Source organism: Mastomys coucha, unplaced genomic scaffold, assembly GCF_008632895.1.
Source record: "Mastomys coucha isolate ucsf_1 unplaced genomic scaffold, UCSF_Mcou_1 pScaffold21, whole genome shotgun sequence".
Lineage (NCBI taxonomy): Eukaryota > Metazoa > Chordata > Mammalia > Rodentia > Muridae > Mastomys > Mastomys coucha.
The window spans coordinates 178,147,585-178,171,826 of record NW_022196904.1 but is presented as its reverse complement, the minus strand read 5'-3'; the positions used below and the strand labels follow the sequence as shown (position 1 = coordinate 178,171,826).

Here is a 24,242-nt window from a genome sequence, read left to right as displayed (position 1 = left end):
CAATTAGGATATGTTGGTAATATTAATTTTCATATTAAGATATTAAGAAAAAGTAATTGTTACTTCTTTTTTTTGTTGTTGTAAGAGATGGGATTAGGTTTGTGTGGGTTTGTTGAAAGATTACTGTCTTGCTTCTTCTAGAGTGTAGTTTTGCTCCTTATGTTGATGTTTTCCATCTATTATCCTTTGTAGGGCTGGATTTGTGGAAAGATACAGTGTAAATTTGGTTTTGTCATAGAATATCTTGTTTTCTCTGTCTATGGTAATTGAGACTTTTGCTGGGTATAATAGCCTCGGCTGGCATTTGTGTTCTCTTAGGGTCTGTATGACATCTGCCCAGTATCTTCTAGCTTTGATAGTCTCTGGTGAAAAGTCTAGTGTAATTCTGATAGGCCTGCCTTTATATGTTACTTGACATTTTTCCCTTACTGCTTTTAAATTTCTTTCTTTGTTTAGTGCATTTGGTGTTTTGATTATTATGTGATGGGAGGAATTTCTTTTCTGGTCCAGTCTATTTGGAGTTCTGAAGGCTTCTTATATGTTCATGGGCATCTCTTTCTTTAGGTTAGGGAAGTTTTCTTCTATAATTTTGTTGAAGATATTTACTGGCCCATTACATTGGGAGTCTTCACTCTCTTCTATACCTATCTCTTGTATTCTGTTGGTGATGCTTGCCTGATTTCTTAACTAGGTTTTTTATCTCCAGGGTTGTCTCTCTTTCTGATTTCTTTATTGTTTCTATTTCCATTTTTAGATTCTGGATGGTTTTGCTCATTTCCTTCACCTATTTGATTGTGTTTTCCTGTAGTTCTTTAAGGGATTTTGTGTTTCCTCTTGAAGGGCTTCTAGCTGTTTACCTGTGTTCTCTTGTATTTCTTTGGGGGTGTTATTTATGTCTTTCTTACAGTCCTTGTATCATCATCATGAGAAGTGATTTTATATCTGAATCTTGCCTTTCCAGTGTGATGGTGTGTCCAGGACTTGCTATGGTGGGAGAATTGGGTTCTGATGAAGCCAAGGAACCTTGGTTTGTGTTGCTTTTATTCTTACGCTTGCCCGGCATCATGTGGTTATTTCTAGTGCTACCTGCCCTTGCTAAATCTGACTGGAGCCTGTCCTTCCTGTGATCCTGGTTGTGTCAGAATTCCTCAGAGTCAAGCTGTCTCTGTGATCCTATGATTCTGGGATCCTGTGACCCTGGGCTTGTTAGAGGACCTGGGAATGGAGCTTCCTCTGGGTGTTGTGGGACTGACTGGCTGCGGAGCTTGTGCTCAGTGCACCGGCAGGCCCAGACACTGGGCTGGTGGAGTTCCTGTGTACCTTGTCCCAGTTACTCCTGGTGTTGGGGCAGATGTTGTGTCCTCCTCATTTCTGATCCTGGGGGTGTTCCTGAGATCCCATCTTGAGTGAAAGAAAATATAGCACAAATATTCTGCTGAATGAAGGTGTTGTATATATTTATGTCTCATTTTTTGGCTATTCTTTAGGCCCTAGAGCAATGATTTTCAACCTTTCTAATGCTGTGACTCTTTATTATATAGTTCCTTATGTTGTGGTGACCCTCAACCATAAAATTATTTCTAAAATTATTGCTATATCGTAATTGTAATTTTGCTTTTGTAACTGAACTGTAACATAGATACCTGATATGCAGCCTCCAGTTCTAGAGGACACATTTGCATACATTAACATTTTTTTTTAACTGGGGAAACAGGGCTTAAGTTACACAATGAAGAGAGATAAACATTAACATTTCTAGCAAACGTCATCTGTTACTCCATGCCATAACTCAAATACATTTCTGACTCACTTAGAATGGTATTTCTTGTAATAATTTAGATGGGTTCCACACCCTACATTTTTCATAAGGTAGGAGTAATATGAAACAATGGAAATAATAACAAAACATTTCTCAAGGTTCACAATTTAAATAATTTTTAAGTTCTTTTTTTTTTTTTTTTTTTTTTTTTTTTTTGAGACAGGTTTTCTCTGTGTAGCCCTGACTGTACTGAAACTCACTCTGTAGACAGGCTGGCCTCAAACTCGGAAATCTGCCTGTTTTTAAGGAGCTTCGCTTGTTTGAGTGTATCTCTTAATGGTCTGTAGTATAAGCAATTTAAGTTTATTTCCAATTAGCTTCATAATAAATGAGACCCAAACTATGGTCATTTTTATTTTGGGCTTTGACAATTACTGGAGTGGGGTAACTCCTAATCTACTTTTCTAACTGTTGGGCTGGCTGCCTCCCCAGAGGTGTACCCTAGCCACTTGGTGTACCCCAGGTGTTCTCCTGCCATGGGCTCTCATGGTCCATCTCCCCTCATGGCAGCTTCTTTTTCTCTCTTGTTCTTCCTTTCTCTCCTGGTCTCTCCTCCTCCTCCAGCCTGGTCACCTCAGTCCCACCCACCTCCAATCCCTCCTATAATTGGCTATAGCCAGTTTTATTTAACCAATAGTTTTAAATCAAGGAACGAGGTTTGCACAACAAAGGCTTGTAAACAAAAAGTCTCTCATCGCCCTAGACCTTTGGGTATAAAACTTAACCTTACAACTCCTAGCAGTAGACCAAATCTCAACAGTGGTCCTTACTGCTTATTTATTTATGCTTAGGAAATAAAGGCCCTAATGAGCCTGTTAAGTTTCAGGGACTTCCAGAAGTGTTGGAGTTCTTTTCTCTGAGCCTAATTAGCTTCCTGCAGACTGAATAGTTCACCTGCCTTTAGGACGTCCAGCACACTATCAGGCTTTCTTCCAAGATAGAAGATTGGAGAACATTTCCACAGAACAAATAAAAAACCATTTAGTTTTGACTATTTTCTTCCTTTCTTCTCCTTTCTTTTCCCTCCCTCCCCTCCTCCGTGCATGTGTGTGTGTGTGTGTGTGTGTGTGTGTGTGTGTGTGTGTGTGTGTGTTTTGTTTTGTTTTGGTTAATTCATGCCCAGCTACTGCCTTGCCTTATCATCATCAACATTACTATTTGCTTCCTGCTAGTGTTCTGCATTTCAGCGTAGAAATGATGGTGATGCATCATTAGGAAACTGACCTTTAGGATGTGTGACTGTTGTTCCGCCTTCATTTCCTTGTTGTGATTGCTCAGTTTTTGACGTGAGGATAATTGTCTGGCCAAACCCTTCATTGGAATGTGTTATGCTATAGTCAGAGTAATCCAGTGCGTTTAGATGTCACAGTACCTGGAAGAAGCACAGTAGATGATCATCTCTGTTTATTCCTGGGAGCTAGTAGTGTTCAGTACAGATCAGAACTTGTCATCAGATCCACAATGGAACCATCTGATTTTTCATCAGCTCTTCATGTTGACTGTGCTTGTGATGCTGAAGACAGGTATTTGGATTTACCATTTTGAAGCTCTGATCAGTATAGTAAAGCAAACTTTCTTTAATATAGGGAATTTTCTTCTTCTCTGTGAACATAGAAAATGAATTTAGTAGTTTTTTATTATATTGTATTGAAATTAAATAATTGGGCTTGTGACTTTGTAGTTCAGCAGCCGTTTACATTACTTTAAAAAGCACACCAGCCAGGGCTGGAGAGATGGCTCAGCGGTTAAGAGCACTGATTGCTCTTCCGAAGGTCCTGAGTTCAATTACCAGCAACCGCATGGTGGCTCTCAACCATCCATAACGAGATCTGACACCCTTTTCTGGAGTGTATGAAGACAGCTACAGTGTACTTACATATGATAAATAAATAAATCTTAAAAAAAAAGGAAAAGCGTAGCACCTGGTGTAATGGCTTGTGCCCGTACTCTGAACATTCAGGAGTCTGAGGCAGAAAGAATTGCCAGGAATTTGAGGCTAATCTTGACTACATTGTGAATTCTAGGCCAGCGTAGCTTCCAGAAATGAGCTTTTGTCTCAAAAGAAAAAATATGCAATTCCTTTGTCTTTAAAAATATATAGAAACATTCATAAATTTATCTGAAATTATAATACTAATATTATTTTGGAGATAAGATCTCACTATATAATAACTCTGGCTGTTCTAGAGATTGTTATATAGAATTAGCCTCAAATTCACTGAGATCCTCCTGCCTCTGCCTCCTCAGAGTTAGGACTAAAGATGTGCACCACTACTGCCCAGCTGAAGTTTTCTTTTAAGATTTATCTTATTTTTTTAAGAGAGAGAGAGAGAGAGGGAGAGTGAGTGAGTGAGTGTGTGTGTGTGTGTGTGTCTGTCCTTGTCCTCAGAGGCCAGAGAACAGAGATATCAGATCTTCCTGGAGCTAGAAGTACAGGTGTTTGTGAACTGCTAATCTACATAGGTTTTGGGAATCAAAGCTTGGGTCCTCCGCAAGAGAGATTTGTACTCTTAACCACTGACCTTAAGTTGAATTTAAACCTTCAAAGCCTTGCCAGTTTTTTACTTAAACCCATCGAATCATGATTTCTTCTTAAGAGGATTTAAGAAATAAAAATGAATTTGTTGGTATTCATAAAATAATTCTTTAGTACCTGTCTTAGCATGTTAGTACTAGTAGACTTGGAAATGTTCATAATGATTTTTTTTTTACTTCAAGGGAAGTATCAGGTTTGCAAAGAGAAACTGTCAAGGGAGACTGGTAAATTTTAATTTCTCTCTTAACCACTTAAAGATATCATTGAATGTCTTTGTTTTCTTCAAACAAATTGAGACAAATCGTTGATTATATTTATTTGGTACTCTGTGATAATTTGACACGTGTATATAATGCATAATGACCAAATCTGAGTAATTAACATTTTTATCTCTTTAAACATTTATCTTCGTGTTGGGAGGTATAGGACTTACTTCTTCCATCTGTATATAATAAATCCTAAATTATTTCAAACCATAGTCACACTACTATGCTATGGAACACCAGATCTTAGCTCTAAGTAGATGTAGTCGGGTAACAGTTACCCAGCCTCTCAATATCCTCTACCCACTGACCTTGCATGCATCTGACAGTCTTGATTCTGCCTCTTCTGTGAAATCAATATTGTAAATTTGACATAGGAATGTAGAGTGAAGTACATGTCTGTTTTTTCAGCTGTAATAATAGCTTTTATTTGCCTGATGTAATTGTCATCTCTGAAGCTTGCTGCCTCAGTTTGCTAACCTAGACCCAGTCCTAGCCTCTAGGCTCTGTCCAATCTTATCTAGACCTAGAATATTTTCAGCCTCTGAGACTTACTGCTGAATAAGATCGCCCTTTCCTTTTCTTTCTATGGTCTAACTGACTAGTTCAGTGCAGCTATTCTGGCTCAAACTCCTCTCCAAGCTGACTGATTCAGTTTGGCTTCTCTCTCCTCTCTTGAATTGCTCTGCTTGGTCTCACACTAACTCTGGCCATGTGCTCTAGTCTAGCTCCTGCCCATCCTTTGGCTCATTCTGTCTTTACCTGAGTCTAGCTGCTTTTGTCTGCTACCTGTCTGTCTATAGCTGTCTCTGTATCTCCTCTCTCTTCTCTTTTTTCTGTGTTGTTCTCATATATAGCCTCTTTTCCCTGTTTGCTCTCATGAGATTTGGGCATATCCCACCTCTGACTCATCCTGTCAAATCTTTCTCTGGTTTGTCACTTTGTCTGCCCCTCAACTAGACGTCATTTACAAACATGGGTGCTTTCTTCTACAAACTAATTTTACCTTCATTGTTTGGGATTAAAGGTGTATGTATACTAAGGGCATGTTTGTATTCCAGCCAGAGGGATTAAAGGTGTGTGCTAAGATCTGAGCCACACCACAGGTAGAAACAGTTTTTCCTTTTTCAGTAAATAATACAATCTTGGGTTCATAGTGTAATCAAATATCCTGCAACGTTCAGCTTTTTTTTTTTTTTTTAAATAGATAGGGTCTTATAACCCAGACTATCCACATACTGTTTATGCAGCGAAGATGAACTTGAAGTTCTCCTGGATCCATTGCCTGAGGGCTGGGATTACAGGTCCCCACCACTACTCCTAGATTATTGGTACTGAACCTAGGAAAGTGCACCACCAACTGAGCTCTATCTTCAGCTCTGTTATTTTCACATACCCTCATTGTATGTGTGTGTTTTGAGACAGGGTTCTTAAATAGCCTGTGGTTGAGGCTAGCCTTGGACTTGTAGTCTTTCTGCTTCTGCTTTCTAAATACTGGGATTATAGACAGGTAGCACTGTGTCCAGCAAGCAGAATGTTTATAAGGTTTATCCATGTCAAAACTTATTTCATTGGCCTAATAATATTCTGTTGTATAAATATGCTGTATTTGTTACTTCATACAATCTGGTGTCATCTGAGAAAGGGCAGCCTTAATTGATTTCTGTGGAATGGCAATTTGGATGTAGAATAAACCCAACTGAGCAAGCCAGTAAGCAGGCCTCCATGGCTCTGCTTCAGTTCCTACCCCTAGGTTCCTGCCCCTACTTCCTTCAGTGATGAATCTGATTGGGACAACAAATAAACACTTTCCTCCCCTAGTTGCTTTTGGTGATGATGTTGTTGTTGTTGTTGTTTTTAAAAGATTTATTTATTATTATAATTAAGTACACTGTAGCTGTCTTCAGACACACCAGAAGAGGGCATCAGATCTCATTACTGGTGGTTGTGAGCCACCATGTGATTGCTGGGATTTGAACTCATGACCTTCGGAAGAGCAGTCGGTGGTCTTACCCTGTCCCTGCATCCCCACACGGGGACTGTAGTGTTTGAACTTTTTACTTGGATGCTGGGGGCCCAGACTCAGGCCCTTAGGCTTACAGGCCAAGCAGTTTATGGACAGAGTAATTTCCCCACACGCAGAGTTTCACAACTGTAGAACTTACACTTAGATCTTAGATATATTTTTAGTTATATTTTTTGTTTATTATATAAGACGGGCAATTCTCTTCATGGGATTGTCTAGTTGTTTCATAGCCACCGTTGAAAAGATTATTTTCATGCTGAAGAGTCTTGATAGCCTCAAGAATCATATATGTACTTTCAGTTGTGTGTAGTTGGTACTTATATCTCCTTGTGTCAGTACCACAGTATTTCTGTAGTGAGATTTGAAATTTCAGTGTTTTAAACTGTGTTCTCTTTCAAAGTGCTTTGTTTGTTGCAGTGCATGCATATATATATATATATATATATATATATATATATATATATATGTGTGTGTGTGTGTGTGTGTGTGTGTGTGTGTGTATGTATGTATGTATAGGAGAAGTTTGTCAATTCTTATAAAAGGGTTGGTGTTTCAATGACATTGAAGTATTTTTTAAAAAAAAAACATTGTTTTTAGATTTATTTATTATGTGTATTTACACTGAGCTGTCTTCAGACACACCAGAAGAGGTCATCAGATCCCATTATAGATGGTTGTCAGCAACCATGTGGTTGCTGGAAATTGAACTCAGGACCTTTGGAAGAGCAGTCAGTTCTCTTAACCACTGAGCCAACTCTCCAGCCTGACACTGGAGTATTTTAATCCATGATTATGATATCTTTCCTTTTTTTTTAGGTGCTTAATCTCTCTCAATGATATTTTATAGTATGGAGCCTATTAGTCTTATGTTTTGTTAGATTTATTTGCAAGTATTTTGTTATTTCTGGTGCTGTAGTAGTACTTGAAAGTGCCTCTTTTTATTTTATTTTATTATTATTATTACTTTTTGGTTTTTCAAGACAGGGTTTCTCTGTATAGCCCTGGCTGTCCTGGAACTCACTCTGTAGACCAGGCTGTCCTCGAACTCAGAAATCCACCTGCCTTTGCCTCCCAAGTCTGGGATTAAAGGCGTGCGCCACCACCGCCCGGCCAAAGTGCCTCTTTTTTGTTTTTTTTTTGTTTTGTTTTTTTATTTTTTTATTTTTATTTATTTTTATTTTTTTAAGGATTTATTTATTTATTTGTTTGTTTATTTATTTTCTGTGTATGAGTACACTGAAGCTGTACAGATAGATGGCCATGAGCCATCATGTGGCTGCTGGAAATTGAACTCAGGACACCCCGCTCGCTCTGGCCCCACAATTCACTGTAGCTGTTTTCAGACGCACCAGAAGAGGGCGTCCGATCTCATTACGGGTGGTTGTGAGCCACCATGTGGTTGCTGGGATCCAAACTCAGGACCTTTGGAAGAGCAGTCAGTGCTCTTACCCACTGAGCCATCTCACCAGCCCCTTGTTTTGTTTTTTTTTAAAGATTTATCTTATATGTACGAGTACACTGTAACTGTCTTCAGATACACCAGAAGAGGATGTCAGATCCCATTACAGATGGTTGTAAGCCACCATGTAGTTACTGGGGATTGAACTCAGGACCTCTGGATGAGCAGTCAGTGTTCTTAACCGCTGAGCCATTTCTCCAGCCTGAAAGTGCCTTTTTACATTTTGTTTTGGGGTTTTTCATTAATACTCTATGGAAAAGAACTGTTTTATTGTTATCATTAATTATTATCATTGTTATCTTAAATGTATATATGTTTTGTATTTGTGTCTGTATGCCACTTGTGTGCCTGGTGCCCAAGGAGGCCAGAAGAGGGCTTCAAATTCCTTGGAACTGGAGTTACAGACAATTGTGAGCTACCATGTACATGCTGGAAATCTGGAAGAACAACCAGTGATTTTCGTCTCTGATCCCTTTCTCCAGCCCTAGAACTGGTTTTGAGTTTGAAATATTATACAGCTTATCTGGGCTTGTTTATTAGCTCTAATAATGTGTTTTAACATTTTCCATATGTTAGAATCTGACACCTTTAGAAAAAGATTGATTTCTTAGTTATTTTTTTTTTAAAGATTTATATAGACATCCATGTGCATAGCTAATCCCAGCAGCCACTTTTTCCAAACTGCAGAGTTGGTTCTTGAAAATGGTGGGTGAATATAATGTTCATGTTCATATGAACTACACTGAGCAAATTTTCAAGCTAAAAATATATTCACAATACTGTGGGACTTGTATGACACAGGTCTCAAAGTACTCCAATAAGAATTTGCTTCTTATCTTTGAATTTACCTACTATTTATGTATTCTTAAACCTTACCAGGACAAAGGCCTTTCATCTTTAAAATACAAGGCTTCTGAAAATAAAACAAAACAAAAAAAGATTTATTTATTTTATATATGTGAGCTACACTGTAGCTGTCTTCAGACACACCAGAAGAGGGCATCAGATCCCTCTATTACTCTATTACTGATAGTTGTGAGCCACCATGTGGTTGCTGGGATTTGAACTCAGAACCTCTGGAAGAGCAGTTAGTGCTCTTAACTACTAAGCCATCTCTCCAGACCTGATTTCTTAGTTTTTTTTTTAAAGAGATTTATTTATTTATTGTATGTAAGTACACTGTAGCTGTCTTCAGACACTCCTGAAGAAGGACGTCAGATCTCGTTACGAGATGATTGTGAGCCACCATGTGGTTGCTAGGAATTGAACTCAGGACCTCTGGAAGAGCAGTCAGTGCTCTTAACTGCTGAGCCATATCTCCAGCCCGATTTCTTAGTGTTTAATCAGAGAACTTTAGTTTGTTTTTGCCTGTGTTGACCAGAATGTATAGTATAGTCTGAAGTGAGGTTGGAATGGATAGCTTTTTAGCTCATGAGTTTTTTATTTTTATTTTTTTATTAGATGTATTTTATATTTATATGTATTTTATATTTATATTTATATCTGCCTACAGTTCTGCATCATCTATGTGTCTGGTGTCAGTGGAGGTCAAAGGAGGGTGTTGGATCCATTGGAACCAGAATTATGGACAGTTGTGAACCATTATGTAAATGCTTAGAATTGAACCCAGGTCCTCTGGAGACCATCCAGTGCTGTAACCATAGAGCCATCTCCTGCCCCAGTTCTTTTTTCATAGCTGCTCTTAATTTGTTTGAGGAAGCTCCTGTCTATTTCTGTTATTGAGTTCTTTTTATCATGAAGGGCTATTGAATTGTGTGTGTACATACAAGTGTGCTACAGTGTGTGTGTGGAGGTCAGTTTGCTCCTTCCATATATATGTGCATCCAGAAACTGAATTTAGGTCACAAGTGTACATGGCAGGCAGTTTTGGTCACTGAGCCATCTCATTGGGTCACATGTAGCCAATGTTCATGAACTCCTGTATCCTGTCTTTACTTCCTGGGTGCTAGACTGTAGCATCTGCCACCATGCCTGGATGTGTAGTGCTGGGAGTGAGTCCCAGGGCTTCGTGTGCTGAAGCAGTCTTCCCAGCCCAGAACATGTGGTGTTTGTTTTTAAATTAAAGAATTACTTTCCATCTCAGTTTTCCTCTCTGTCTGTCTTTCTGTCTTGTCTTGTCTTGTTTTATCTTTTCTTTCTTTTTTTCTTTTGGAGATCAGGTCTTACTTTGTAGCCCTTGCTGGCCTAAAGCTCACAGAGATCTGCCCGCTTTTCTCTCTTGAGTGTTGGCAGTAAAGGTGTGTGCCACCTAAACCACCCCTGCCCCTTAAAATTTTTAGATGAAGTTTCACTACGTTGCCCAGACTGGTTGCCCTTGAACTCAGTAAGGACCAGTCAGGCCTTGAACTTAGGAAACATTACCTCAGCTTCCCCAGTGCCTGACGTTACAGCCCTGTGTCATTAGATCTAGCTCTGATTTACATATTTCTTCCCCTGTTGCAGAAACACTGTGCATTATTTTTGTCAGGAGGCCAGAATGTTGCAGACATTTTTCTTTCAAATTTTAACTTGTCCTGAGATCCATTGTTAACTTTTAGAATGTTCTGAATATATTCTTTATATCAAAGATATGAAAATATCCTTTCACATGAGCTCAATATTTTGGGCAAATAGTATATATTTTTAGTCGAGGTGTTTCCTTAAAAACAGTAAATAAAATGAAGGGGAAGGAAGTTTGGTGTGTGTGGACTACTTTAATTTGTGCTGCACTATGGTCTGGCACATAAGTACTTCCTTCTGGTAGCTTACACTGTTTATTTTCTAAGAGGAGAAAGTAATCGAACTGTTCATTAAAACTATTTATCTTCTCTTTTCCTTGTTCTGAATAAATGGGAATGATCTTGACTGAATAAGGCTGCTCCATTCTGTGAAACTCACATTGTTTGTGTACTGTTGGAGGGCCTCTTTAGGGGGTAAATTTGCTTTTTCTCTGTTGGCCAGTAGTGATTCCTGTCTCGTACAGAACCTTGCATTTTGATTGTCTCCGTCTTTAACTGGCGGTGTTAAATTCCAGGCTAGTAGTGGCTTTCCTGGTCCTTACTGCCCACCTCATGGTAGGGTTTCAGGCTCTGAGGCTGAAGGAACTGGCCCCTGGGAAGGTACCATCTAGTGTTTTTGTGCCTGAGTTTGCTGGGCCTCTCAGGGCCTGTGTGCTCAGTGGTAACAAATAAGCTACAGTTCTCAGGAGATGAGTGGAGCTTGTTTGTTGATCCTGCATTCTTACTCAGAAGGAGTCTTTGAGAATGTCCAAGGAAGGGTAAGTGTGCTTATTCCACTTCCTCTGCCTTCTCTCTCTGCATAAGGACATGTTATCTGAGTAAACTGAAGATTAATAAGCAGTGCTATCACTCTGAGTTTGGAGGTGGAGGGAGATTGAGTGAAATTCAACCAAAGCTTATAGTGTATTAATATATAATGTCTTGGAAAGTCCTGTGCTACTCTGAAAGACAGCACAAAGTGCCCTGCTTTTCTTCCTATAGAAATCAGTTTTGGTTTTGTTTATAAAGATTAGAAGCAAACAGTGGTGGCCTACAAAGAATTGGGTGAAGTTTAAATTTTTAAAAACATTTAAGAATAAATTGTACTTTTAGAAAATGGGGTGACAGGTTGAAAAGCGTCTCTGTTTTTGTTTCTGGACAATGGAGGCAAAAATACCTTTAAGTCTGACCTCTTCCTCCTCTTCCACTGTAACGTAAAATAGCGATGTTCATTTTTAACCTTTTTATTATTTTTTCAGATGTTTCAGAGTCTTTGAGTCTCCTTTTTGTCACCTTTGCACTGAGTTAGTTAAGTGCCAGGTTACCCAGCAGGTCCTGCTGGTCGTTTGGTGTCCAGCTCTTCCTGGCAGCTCCTTTGCTGGGTCCTTTGCTCTGCGTGGAGTTCCGAAGTGGCTCCAGGCTCTTGTACTCATGGCTTATTTAATTGAATCATTTTTCATTATGGTCAAAGTAAAATTAATAGATCCACTTTACTACTGCTCTCTTTAAAACTTCATTACTGAAGAAAGAAAAGAACCAGGGTATAAATAATTCAGTATTATATTTTGATGTTTTTATGATATCACTTGAACTTGAGGGGTTTCTTTCAAAGGACTATTTCTTTAGGCTTTTGTGATTTTTTCTTTTCTTTCTTTTCTTTTCTTTTCTTTTTTTTTTTAACTTCCAGCACTGTTACAGATTGTATCTGATAAAGTATTTTTTTTTTTTTTGGTGGGAATTATTACAGATGCCCATATGTCAGATCTGTACAAGTGGTTATTTAGAAAACTCGTTTGTAGATTTAGGATGAACTATATTTCTAGATAAAGTTAAAAATTGGGACAGGTAATTATTGTTTATCACCCTGTGCTAAACCAGATGTTAGAGAAAAAGTATAGATCAAAAAGACATAAAGGGTAAGATGGCCTTGGGGTTTGTCTCTCTCAGCTGATGGGACAAAATCAGTTAGCTACAATTATTAGTTGTAGCTATTTTTAGAAATCAATGGTTAAGTTTTGTGCTTTGGAATAATTTTTTTAAAACAAATTTTCATGTAGCCCAGGCTGGACTATAACTCATTTTGTACTTTAGACTAACCTTTAACTTTTAGTCCTCTTGCTTCTACTTTCCAAGTATTGGAATTGGGTGTGCCAGACTTTGTTTAGAATCCTTATAGTCACTGTTTTTATCATTAATATTTATCAGCCTAATACTTTCTGACATCTATGAAATACTTTGTGTCATAAAATGATGCTTCAAAGAAGCAGGCCATGTATTGGTACTGACCCCATAAGATTGTGATGGAGGCGAAAATTTCCTGTTGCCTAGTCTTGTCAGGTCAGTGGTCAGTGCACAGTGCATTACTTGTGTTTTGTGGTGATTCTGGAGTAAACAGATCAATTGTGCTGCCAGCCAGGTAAAGTCCATAAAATATGTATAGTATATATAATACTTCATTAGTTAGTACTTTATGGACCATTATGTGTTATATTGTACATATAAATTATTATTTTAGAGTACATTTTTTCTACTTAGAAATATGTTTAGAGCTGGAGAAGTGGAAAGCCTGAGTTTGATCCTCAGAACCCATGTGGAAAAACCCAGAGTTGTAGTCTTCTCTGTGACCTTAGCCCAGGGGAGTGGTAGTGCACCTGTGACTCTAACCTGGGCTCAGAGGCAAGTGCATCTGTGGGCTCCCTGTCCAGCCACCCTTCCTCACTATGGGGCAAGTCCCAGAGTAGTGAGAGACCTTGTCTCAAGAAGAAAAAGAAGGAAAAGAGTAATTAGTAATTACGCTCAAAGTTGTTCTTCCAGCTTCCCACAATTAAATGTGCCCACAAATATACACATAAGCATTCACAGAATGAGTTTGCTGTAAGAAGGAGTAAAGTTGTGTTACTCTATTAGCAACCTCATGGAGCTCATATGAACTGCACCTCTTGAGTACGTTGAGTCCACGGGGAAAGATTGTTTTTTTAGACAGAGTTTGTAATTTCAAGTTGGTTTCAAACTTTCTAGATAGGAGGATAACCTTGAACTTCTGATCATCCTGCTTCTACCTCCCAAATGTTGGGGTTGGGATGACAATCATGCAACCACTGCTCCCCATTTATGCTGTGCTGGGGAGCTAACCCAGGATGTCCTGCGTGCTGGGTAAGCAGCCTACTTACTGAGCTACATCTTCAGTCTCGAGGCATTCCTTTTTAAACAAACTGCACACATGTATACAAACAGTGCAAAGTGAATTATAGGCCCAGCTACATGTACGTCACCTGAATTAAGGAAAAATATTTCTTAGTTAAAACATATAAAAGACTAGGTAAATTTGACTTCCTTAAAACAAACAAAAACTTACTTTTTGGAAGATATCACTAAGAAAACAAAACAGAAAGCCACAGAGTGAGAGGAAATATTCTTATATTTGTATCTCATAATGTAGTATATTCACATAAACCTATATCCAAAATATATGAAAAACTCTTACTTAATATAAGACAGGCAACACATCTTAAAAATGGAGGAAAAAGCACATGAGAAGGGGGAAAAAAGGCAAGAAATGCCAAATAAGCACTCAAAGAGACGCTTATTCATAGGGACTCTGAGCAGGAGCCACAATGAAATGCCATTGCACACACATGAGAATGGCTAAAGCTAAAAATACTGAGAGGAGTATGTGCAACCCAGTCTGGAGCTAAGTGGCAGAATGCTTGGCTAGCATGTGTGAGGCTCTGCTTTCCAGCCCCAACACCACAGCCAGTAAAGCGACAATGTACAGCAGCTGCTGTCTCCTGCATTGCCAAGCGAAGAGCAAGTTAAAACGCTTGGCAGTATTTTTTCAAGTTAAATATACCCTAGTAATTCCACTTTAGATATTTGCCCAAGAAAAATGAAAATGTGTCCTTGGAGATTTTTTTCTTAAAGATTTATTTAATTATTTATTTATTTTATGTTTGTGAGTACAATGTAGCTGTACAGATGGTTGTGAGCCTTCATTTTGGTTGTTAGGGATTGATTTTTTTGTTTTGTTTTGTTTTTTTGTTTTGCAATTTTGTTTTTTTTCGAGACAGGGTTTCTCTGTGGAGCCCTGGCTGTCCTGGAACTCAACTTTGTAGACCAGGCTGGCCTTGAACTCAGAAATCCGCCTGCCTCTGCCTCCCAAGTGCTGGGATTAAAGGCATGCACCACCACTGCCCGGTTTTTCTTTCTTTCTTTCTTTCTTTCTTTCTTTCTTTCTTTCTTTCTTTCTTTCTTTCTTTCTTTCTTTTTTCTTTCCTTTTCTGAAAAGGGATTGCCAAGGCTATCCTTGTCTTTTGGCCCAAGCAGTCCTGGGCAGCTTCTCTCCCAGCTTTTTTTTTAATGGATCAATTCTACCTTAAAGCTGTTAGAATGAAGAGAGCTAAGATTCTCTTCATGCAAGTAATCAGACATTGTAACCCCCAACAATTTTATACATTTAATTAATTTGGGGGTGCATGTGTGTGTGTCCACTTGTGCCCTGGTGTGTATGTGGAAGCCAGAAGCACGTGGGAGTTGATTCACTCTTACCATGTGAATCTTGGAGATCAAGCTCAGCTCCCCAAGCTTGTTGGCAGCTCCTTTACCTGCTGAGCTTTCACTGGCTCGTGCCCGGCAATTTAAAGGGAATTCTTTAAAGTGCACTTTAGTTGCCTTTGGTGGAAAGATGATAAGCATTGCACATTATCGTCAGTTTTCATAGGTTTTCCCCCCACGTTTAACGTATTTTTTCTTTTGAAATTGGGTAAAATTCCACGTAGAATTCAGGTTAAATTCTAGATTTGGTTTACTTTTCTGTCAGTCGCCTGAGAGCAGTATTAACTGCTGCTGGTGTGATTTTAGATCTCGCCCTAGAGATGAGTCCTGTTCACTTCTGAGGGAGTTTCTCCCTCTCCCTTAACGCAGTGTCGAGGTTAAAATGTACACATCTCTCAGTGGACATCTGTGTCCCCCTTGCCTTGCCTGTGGGTAGAGCCCTTCGAGAGGCTAGGTTTATATAGAGTCTCCTAAAACTCTAACTGCTCTTGGACGCTCACTCCCTCTTCTAACTTATGTGTGATATAAGTAAGTTTTATAATTGGTGATATTGTTGTACTGTTGATCTGAATCATCTTAAATTTTGTTGTATTTGTCTCAGTATTGGGTTTCCCTGTGTTTTATTTTGTTTTTTGTTTTTATTTTTTATTTTTTGGAGATTGAAGCACTGTGTCCTGTGCTAAGGGGGCAGATTCTTGAACTTTTAGATACCTATGTAAATAAAATATAATTCACCTTAAAAGTGACGCAAGGCATTTTTTATTCAGCCTGAATGTACTAGCTGCTGTTCTCTTGGTATAATCTGGTAAACAAAATACATCTCCTCTTTCTTTTTCTTTTTTTTAAAAAAATATGGAACACTTCACGAATTTGCGTGTCATCCTTGTGCAGGGACCATGCTAATCTTCTCTGTATCGTTCCAATTTTAGTATATGTGCAGCCGATGCGAGCACTCGCCTCTTAACTATAAAAATTAGTACTATATGATTTTTGCTTTTATAATCATTTCTGAGAATCCTCGTATATATCTGAACTTCAGGTTTTTTTGTTTGTGGTTTTTGTTTTTGTTTTTTGTTTTTTGTTTTTTTTTGTTTTTGTTTTTTGTAGAGAGGGTCTTACTGTGTAGCCCTTGTTGTAGCCCTGGTTGGCTTGGAACCACCTATATAGACCAGACTGGCCTTGAACTCCCAGAGATCCACTTGCCACCTCTTCTCAAGTTTTGTGATTGAAGGCATATGCCACCATGCTTAGTCAGAACTTTCAAATTTTTTTTAAAGATTTATTTATTTATTTATTTATTTACTTATTTACTTATTTATTTATTATGTGTAAGTACAATGGAACTGTCTTCAGACGCACCAGAAGAGGGCATCGGATGCCATTACGAATGGTTGTGAGCCACTATGTGTTTGCTGGGATTTGAACTCAGGACCTCTGGAAGCACAGTCAATGCTCTTAACCACTGAGCCATCTATCCAGCCCCAGAACTTGTAGTTTTTAAGAATCCATTTAGGTGATAGGAGTAAGCTCAGTGGTTGTTTGTTTGTACAGCAAGCACAAAACCTTAGGTACCTCCAGTACCATGAAGGTCTTATCTGTAAGTTTTTAAGAGGATGCTGATAACTGGCATTGTTTCAGAATACAGTAAATACACCATTTTAATTTCTTTTTAGAGCGTGAAATTCAGTGGCTTCTGTATTTGCAGAATTGTGCAGCTAGTACCACTGATTGAAGAACTACCATCCTCCCTTCCACTCCCCTCCTCTCTCCTCTCTCCTCTCTCCTCTCTCCTCTCTCCTCTCTCTTGCCTCTCAGTTTTCCTTCTTGCCATTCATTTTCTAGGGATTGAACTTAGGGTCTTGTGCTTGCTAGACTCAACTAAATGGCATCCTTAGTTCTTTAATTTTAGAACATTATATTTTTCCCACAAGAAATCCTGTACTCATTAACAGGAGTGTGTCCTTTCTACAAGCTCTGCCAAACACTGGTACTAAGTTTCAATTCGTTATTGTTAACTGTTGTGTCTGTTTGGTGTTGGGAAGGCTATAGATTTTGGTCTCATATATATAATCAAGCAAATGGTAAGAGAATTACTTGGTATTTTATGTATTTGGTAGAATGTGTGGTTGCTAAGATAAAATATTTATGGAATTATTTGTTGGTGAGATCTCTTCCATGCGATAGGAAAGCAGTCTGAGCACCAGGAGCACTCGGGGCTGCATGACTCCTTGGCACAGTAAGACAGGAGCACTCTGGGCTACATGGATCCTTGGCACAGTAAGGCAGGAGCACTCTGGGCTACATGGCTCCTTGGCACAGTAAGACAGGAGCACTCGGGGCTGCATGACTCCTTGGCACAGTAAGACAGGAGCACTCTGGGCTGCATGGCTCCTTGGCACAGTAAGACAGGAGCACTCTGGGCTGCATGGCTCCTTGGCGCAGTAAGACAGGAGCACTCTGGGCTGCATGGCTCCTTGGCACAGTAAGACAGGAAGTCTGCTCACACTTCCTCCAGCTGTCCAGACATTCTACCACCCAGAGGCAACCCACCCCAGGGTAGTTTTTTTCTTTACAAAAAAGATTGACTTTGTTTTTGTATATATGTGCATGTGTGTGTCTGTGTCTACCATTGTATAGGTGCCCACAGAGGCCAGAGGAGGACATGACAAGTTCCCTGGGTCTGTAGTTGCGATGGTAGAAGGATCTGATAAGGGCACTGGGAACTGAACTCAGGTCCTTTGGTTCTGGAAGGGTAGACAATGCTCCTAACTGTTGAGCTGTGTGTCAGACCCCCAAATGGTTTTCTGAAAGAAAGTATTTGAGAAACTTGACTCTAACAAAAGTGAGCAGTGTATAGTTAAAGCATAAACAAAGTCTCAGGCATGTTAAAAACTTGTTTAATAAAGCAGTAACTAACAAATAATAAGGTAATAGCAGGAAAAATCCATGGTGTGGATAGTACATCCTGATCAGACTGACGTTAGCAAAATAGTAAAAGGTTTTAACTCCTTGAAAACTCAAGAACTGGGCATTCATTAGTTAAGTAGTTTTGAGCATTGACTGAAGGTAACCTAACAAGAGAGTATTTAGCTTTGAACATTATTTCCCATTTATTTTCAATTGATAATATTTATAAACTATAGTAAAAACAAATTACATAGAGACAGAAAACATTTTGTTCCTTTTTTGAGATAGCTTCTCACTTGTAGCTCTGGCTAACCTCCCTTGTTCAAAGTGCTGAGATTTTAGGCACTTTTTGTTATTATAGTTAGCAGAATATTTCTCTATCACATTGTTATAAAGCCTCTAAGTAATAGAAGTATCTCGGTCATGTCCTGGATCAGTGAAGTGTTCATGCCTGCATGAGAGCATTAGTCTGTGTGTCACATTGCCAGCGGTCCTGCTTCAGAGCAGTCAGCATCAGCTTGAGGACAGACCAATGGGAGATGTTTTCTGCAGAATTATGACCTTGGTAAGTTGTCAGCAACAGGAATGAAGTGAAAGATATGGATTCTAAAGACATTTGGAGGTGTGAAGGAAGGCATACGAGATGATTGGATGTGGCTTTAAGCTTGAGTGGGGAAAATGCAGAGGCAGAAACAGGAACAGATTTGGGGAAAAAGCAGCAAAGTTGTTTTCATTGAAAAGTCTGCATTATTCCCCCCCCCCCCAAACCCCCTCCGGCAGTGGTGGCGGCTCACACCTTTGAATCCAGTGCTCAGGAGGCAGAGGCAGAAGGATCTCCAGGTTTGAGGCCAGCCTGGTCCACAAAGTGAGTTTCTGGACAGCCAGGGCCATGCAGAAACCCTGTTTGAAAAACAAATATACAATCTACATGAAAGCATTTTTGTTTTTGCTTTTGTCTCATTCTGTAGTTCAGGCAATTCTCTTGCCTCAACCTAAGTTCTGACATTTGTAGACATGACACTAATTTATTATAGTTCATAATTTGAATTTGCCTACTCAGATGCACTTGGAATAGTTTCCTGCTAGCAGTTTGAATGCATCATGGCAGCTGCTTACAGTGAAAATAGACGTCCAAGAGCATTTTACAGTCGAGTCTGTCCTCTCACTTGTTGCAGTAACTGTTGTTGGGCGCCTGGCCAGGAAACTGTGACTCCTAAGCAAAGGGAGGCGTTAAGATACAGTTCACCATTGCCAGAGAAATTCTATTCCAGATGGATTTGTGTGGAGCAACAGTGATATCCAATGACAAGTTAAATTAGACACAGAGGTGGTTTCTCCCACACTGTCTCAGAAGATACACGGTGTTGAGGGGCCTGGTTCAGGCTAAACAGTCTTTTTGAAGTTAGGTTAACATCACACACACTAAAGAATTGTTTTAGGGATTTTAAGAAGAATCTTGTTATGTGACTTCAGAAACTACTTTACCCAGATAGTTTCAGTTTGCAAAACGGAAACCAGTGCCAGATGAGGTAATTCTGCTTTGAATTCTAGTCAGATCCAAAGCAGTATTTTGCTGTTACAGAATTTCAAATATAGTAAGTTGCATGTTTATGTTAAATCTTAGATTCTTATATCCCTATTCTTAGCACATTATAGTAATGATTTTATTTCTTGCAGCTAATATCTGTACCTGAATGGAATTTCTTCAGGCTTTTTTTTTTTGCCTTACTGCTGTGGGATATGATAGTGAATACTGTTAAAGATGTTTAAGTTTTGCAGTGTTCCTGTGTATGTGTCTCCTAGCAATTGTTTCTCCTGTTAGTCCTCACTGTCAGCTCACAGTTCTTGTCTGTGGGATTCTGGATGATAGTTGATTTTATGGTCTGCCTTATCATTAGATGCCTACTTTAGTTTTGGGTGACAATTACATGTTTTAAAGCATGCTTTTAATTTGTACAGATGTGTTCATGCTCTTGAACATAGGTCAAATAACTCTACTAGTTAATAGTTTGTTAAGACCATAATAAACGGGCATAGGCAGATCTGCAGAAAGGTCCTGGTATTCCTAGAAAAATTTGATTTTCCCAAGTATGTAAATTTATTTGTTTTGAAATATGTGGGTCAGTGAGCTTGTCTTTCTGTTAATACCTTGCCTTGTAGCTGACATAATATCTTACACTTTGTTTAGTATGTAAACTCAGTGGGGAATGGCCATTAGTCTCAGACTGAGAGAGATACATGTGTGTTGAAGCCTGTCCTGAGATGTGTGAGGTCAGGGTTAGTTTTTCTCCTGTGCCAGAGGGCTCTCTCTCAGCATTAGGTGTTTCATGTATTTGTAAAGCTTAGCATATACATGCAGTAACTGTGTTTGGCTTAATTCTCTATAACAACTATTCCTTTGGTTATTACAGCTTAGCTTACACACCAGATTAGATTTCATTTCTGTATACCTCCTTCTGTGTTCATTGTTTAAGTTAGGGGAAGAAGAGGAAAGCTGAGACTATAGGTGAGGTTTTCACATAAAATCACAGCAGAAGCACGAGCATAGGAGTGATGCTCTCTTAAGTTAGGAGGTGATTCCTTGAGTTAGAGTATTCCATTGGAATGAAAAAGAAAAAGAATACTTGGTGGAAGTTTTTCATGAAATATATTATTTTATAATTAAAGTGTTTATTAATATATTATATGTACATATTTGTATGTGAATGTGTGTATGTGGAAACTCATGCCACCGAAGGCACTCGGAGAGGTCAAAGGACAACTGAGCAAGTGAGTTCTCATCTTCGGTGTTCCTAAGACTGAACTCAGGTGGCTGTGCTCGCCAGTAAGAGCTTTTACCCTCTTGCCAGATCTTATTTTCTATTCTTACGGACATACAAAGCTTTGTAACTCTTAACTATTCCCAAAGGATATTCTATGATATTTGTCACAAAATGAGATGTGTATTGTAGCACACATCCAGTAAATGGGTTAATCAAGTAGGTAATATGATTAGTTAAGTCAAAGATGAGTGAAGCATGCAACTTGATGGATGTTTAGCCATGATTATTTTGGCAAAAATAGATTTTCATATTCCTGAAGTATGTTATTCCCAACATTAGCAAGGGTGCCCTGCTCTTACTCTCTTTTCAAGATGTGTCTGCTTCGAAAGATTTCCATGGGTATGCAGCTGCAGTCTTTTTTTTTCTGACCAAGAAAAGAGCTTTGCTTTGAGATATTTCTTCTACGTTAGTGTCTCCCTGCTACTTCAGCTGCATCTAAAACCAGCTAACATCTTCCTTCTGTCAAAATTGAAACTGCTTTTTAAAAAAGTATGTTGTTCTGTACCTCTTTCTTAAGATATATAATGTGGAAGAAAAATCTTTCTCATCTCATCCCTGCCTGTGTTCCCTGAGGATATTTTAGGCATGTCAGCTGTTAAGGCTCTGAGCAAGGGTTCATCCAGTTGCCCCCTTGCCTGTTGAGAAGCCTCAGTGGTAGTAGTAGCCTTTGGTTTGTAGAGTTAGAACCATTATTTTGTGTCTTCCTCCTCTGTTATTTTCAAAAGGATTTATGTAGGTGGAGATTGTAAGTCATCAAGTAGATTTTGCTGTCAGTGAAAATGCAGGATAAAACCTGAGAGGGGGGTTGGTTGCGGGGGAGAGAGAGAGAGAGCGAGAGAGAGAGAGAGAGCAAGAGAGAGAGAGTGAGAGAGAGAGAGAGAGAGAGAGAGAGAGAGTGTTTAAGGATTGTTGCTTTGTGATGAGTGCTTGATGTGCAAGCCCTATGTTTGCTTTTCTAGCACCTCAAACTAACAGAAACAGAGAACTAAAAGAGGTTTGGGTAGGTGCCATTTCTCCTCTAGGTCCTTTTTTCTTTTAGCTGACGATATTTTCTCTTCCCTTACTATACTTAGGTCAAGATAAAATAATGATTTCCCAAAAACTGTTTTTTTTTTTTTTTTTTTGAGATCTTACATGGCTCTTAGTTCTTCTCTCTCCAAAGCATATCAACTTTGTTCTCCTTCCTCAAGTCTTCCCTGCCTCTACCAGGGACCCAAAAGTCCCACTTGTCCCTTCTGCCCAGCAATTGGCTCATGGCTTTCTTTTTCTTTTTTTCTTTTTCTTTTCTTTTCTTTTTTTTTTTTTTAAAGATTTAGTTTGTTTATTTAATGTGTATGAGTTATACTGTAGCTATACAGATGGCTGTGAGCTATCATGTGTGTGGCTACTGTTGAACTCAGGACCTCTGCTGGCCTCGCTCGCTCACTCACTCGTTTACTGCAGCTGTCTTCAGACACACCAGAAGAGGGCGTCTGATCTCGTTACGGGTGGTTGCGAGCCACCATGTAGTTGCTGGGATCCAAACTCAGGACCTTCAGAAGAGCAATCAGTGCTCTTACCCACTGAGCCACCTCGCCAGCCCAAAACTGGGTTTTTTAAAAAAGTTATTTTTTACATCCCAGCCGTTGCCCCCTCCCACAGTTCTTCATCAATTCCTCCTCCCCCTTGCCTCCGAGAGGGTGCTCCCCTCCCACCAGGCCTCCCCCTTCCCTGGGGCCTTAAGTGTCTCGAGAGTTAGGTGCATCTTCTCCCACTGAAGCCAGACCTGTGCTATCTATGTGCTGGGGACCTTGGACCAGCCTGTGTATGCTGCCTGGTTGGTGGCTCAGTGTCTGGGAGCTCCCTGGGGTCCAGGTTAGTTGAGACTGCTGGTCTTCCTATGGGGTCATCCTCTCCTTCAGCTTCTTCAATCCTTCTTCTAATTCAACTATAAGGAGTCCCTGACTTCAGTCCAATGGTTGAGTCTAAATATCTGTGTCAGTCTAAATATCTGTGTCAGTCTCAGTCAGCTGCCTCTCAGAGGACAGCCATGCTAGGCTCTTGTCTTCAATCTCTTCTACATTTTTGTCCCTGCAGTTCTTTTAGACAGGAACAGTTCTGGGTCAGAAATTTTGACTGTGGGTTAGTAACCCTGAGACAGAGTTTCTCTGTGTAAACTTGGCTGACCCAGAACTGACTATGTAGATCAGTGCGACTTCAAGTTCACAAGAGATCTTGCCAGCTTGTGCTGAGTTAAAAGGTGTTTGCCACCACACCTGCCCCTTACCTCCACCCAAAGGATTTTAAATGTTCTTCAGGAGAGTATAAATATTTTATATAACACTTCTTTCAGAATCTAACAGACTTATTGAGCTAACCTGTGTGTGGTAGCAGTTAAATCCATGGAATGCAAATGGTTTTCATGTTTTTCAGAGAAAATAAATGATAATGTTGCATCTTTAATTGAGTTATTTTAAACAATTCTTTGGAAATGTGTTCTTTAAAGGTGTTCATTTTATTATAATCTGTAACACAAAGGAGTCTATAAAGAAGTTTTTAAAGTGTGTGTGTGTGTGTGTGTGTATGTGTGTGTGCACATGCGTGTGAGTGAAGGACAGACAGACAGAAACAGAGACAGACAGACAGACAGAGACAAGGTCACTATGTAGTTGAACTCCTGCCCACTCTGCCTCCCCCTGGGGTTATAGGTATGTGGTACCATGCTTAGTTTTATGTAATGCTTGGGATTGAACCAAGGGCATTGTGTATGCTAAGCCCCTCAGACCTTGGACTGGTTTTCATTTTGTTTTAATTTTAGACAGGGCTGTACCATGAATGGCCTGTAGCCTGAGCCTGGCTTGAACATGAGGTTGGCCTGACTCAGCCTGCTCAGTGCTCCTTCACACCTGTCTTACTTCCTGTACTATTTGTTTATTTGCTTGGACTTTTGTTTTGCTTTGAGAAGGTCTATTTGTGTAGCTCAGGCTGACCTGGAACTCATGTCACCAGCCCAGGCTGGCCTGCAAGTTGTGATCTTCCTGCCTTAGACTCCCCACTGCTGGGATAACAAGAATGTACCATCATATCTAGCTTTAGTTTTTGTTACGTTGTGCAGTATGGCTTTGAATTTGCTACTTCTGCTGTAGCTAGCCTCTTGACTACTTCAGCATGGGCCACTGGACCAGCTCTTAGTAGTCTCCTTCTAATGGAAGCAGGCAAAGAGCAGAAAAGAAAACCCAGGTGAAAAAAAATAGGCAATTTATATGTCTCAGGAAGACATATAAATTGTCAACAGATACATGAAAAAGTATTTAAAATCACAGATCATCTAATCTGAGAGGTTCAAATTAATATCACAATTAGATATACAAGAGTGTGGCAT

General features: G+C 39.4%; 1 protein-coding gene and 1 non-coding gene across 5 annotated transcripts in view; one reads left to right on the top strand and one right to left on the bottom strand.

The window, feature by feature from the left end:
- Window positions 1–24,242, top strand: part of Nt5c2 (5'-nucleotidase, cytosolic II) — an 80,739-nt gene that overhangs the window by 15,651 nt on the left and 40,846 nt on the right. The gene's annotated exons all lie outside the window — the stretch shown is intronic.
- On the bottom strand, window positions 15,999–16,105 carry LOC116104179. Its single transcript, XR_004123718.1, has one exon. It is a non-coding gene; the product is annotated as a U6 spliceosomal RNA (small nuclear RNA).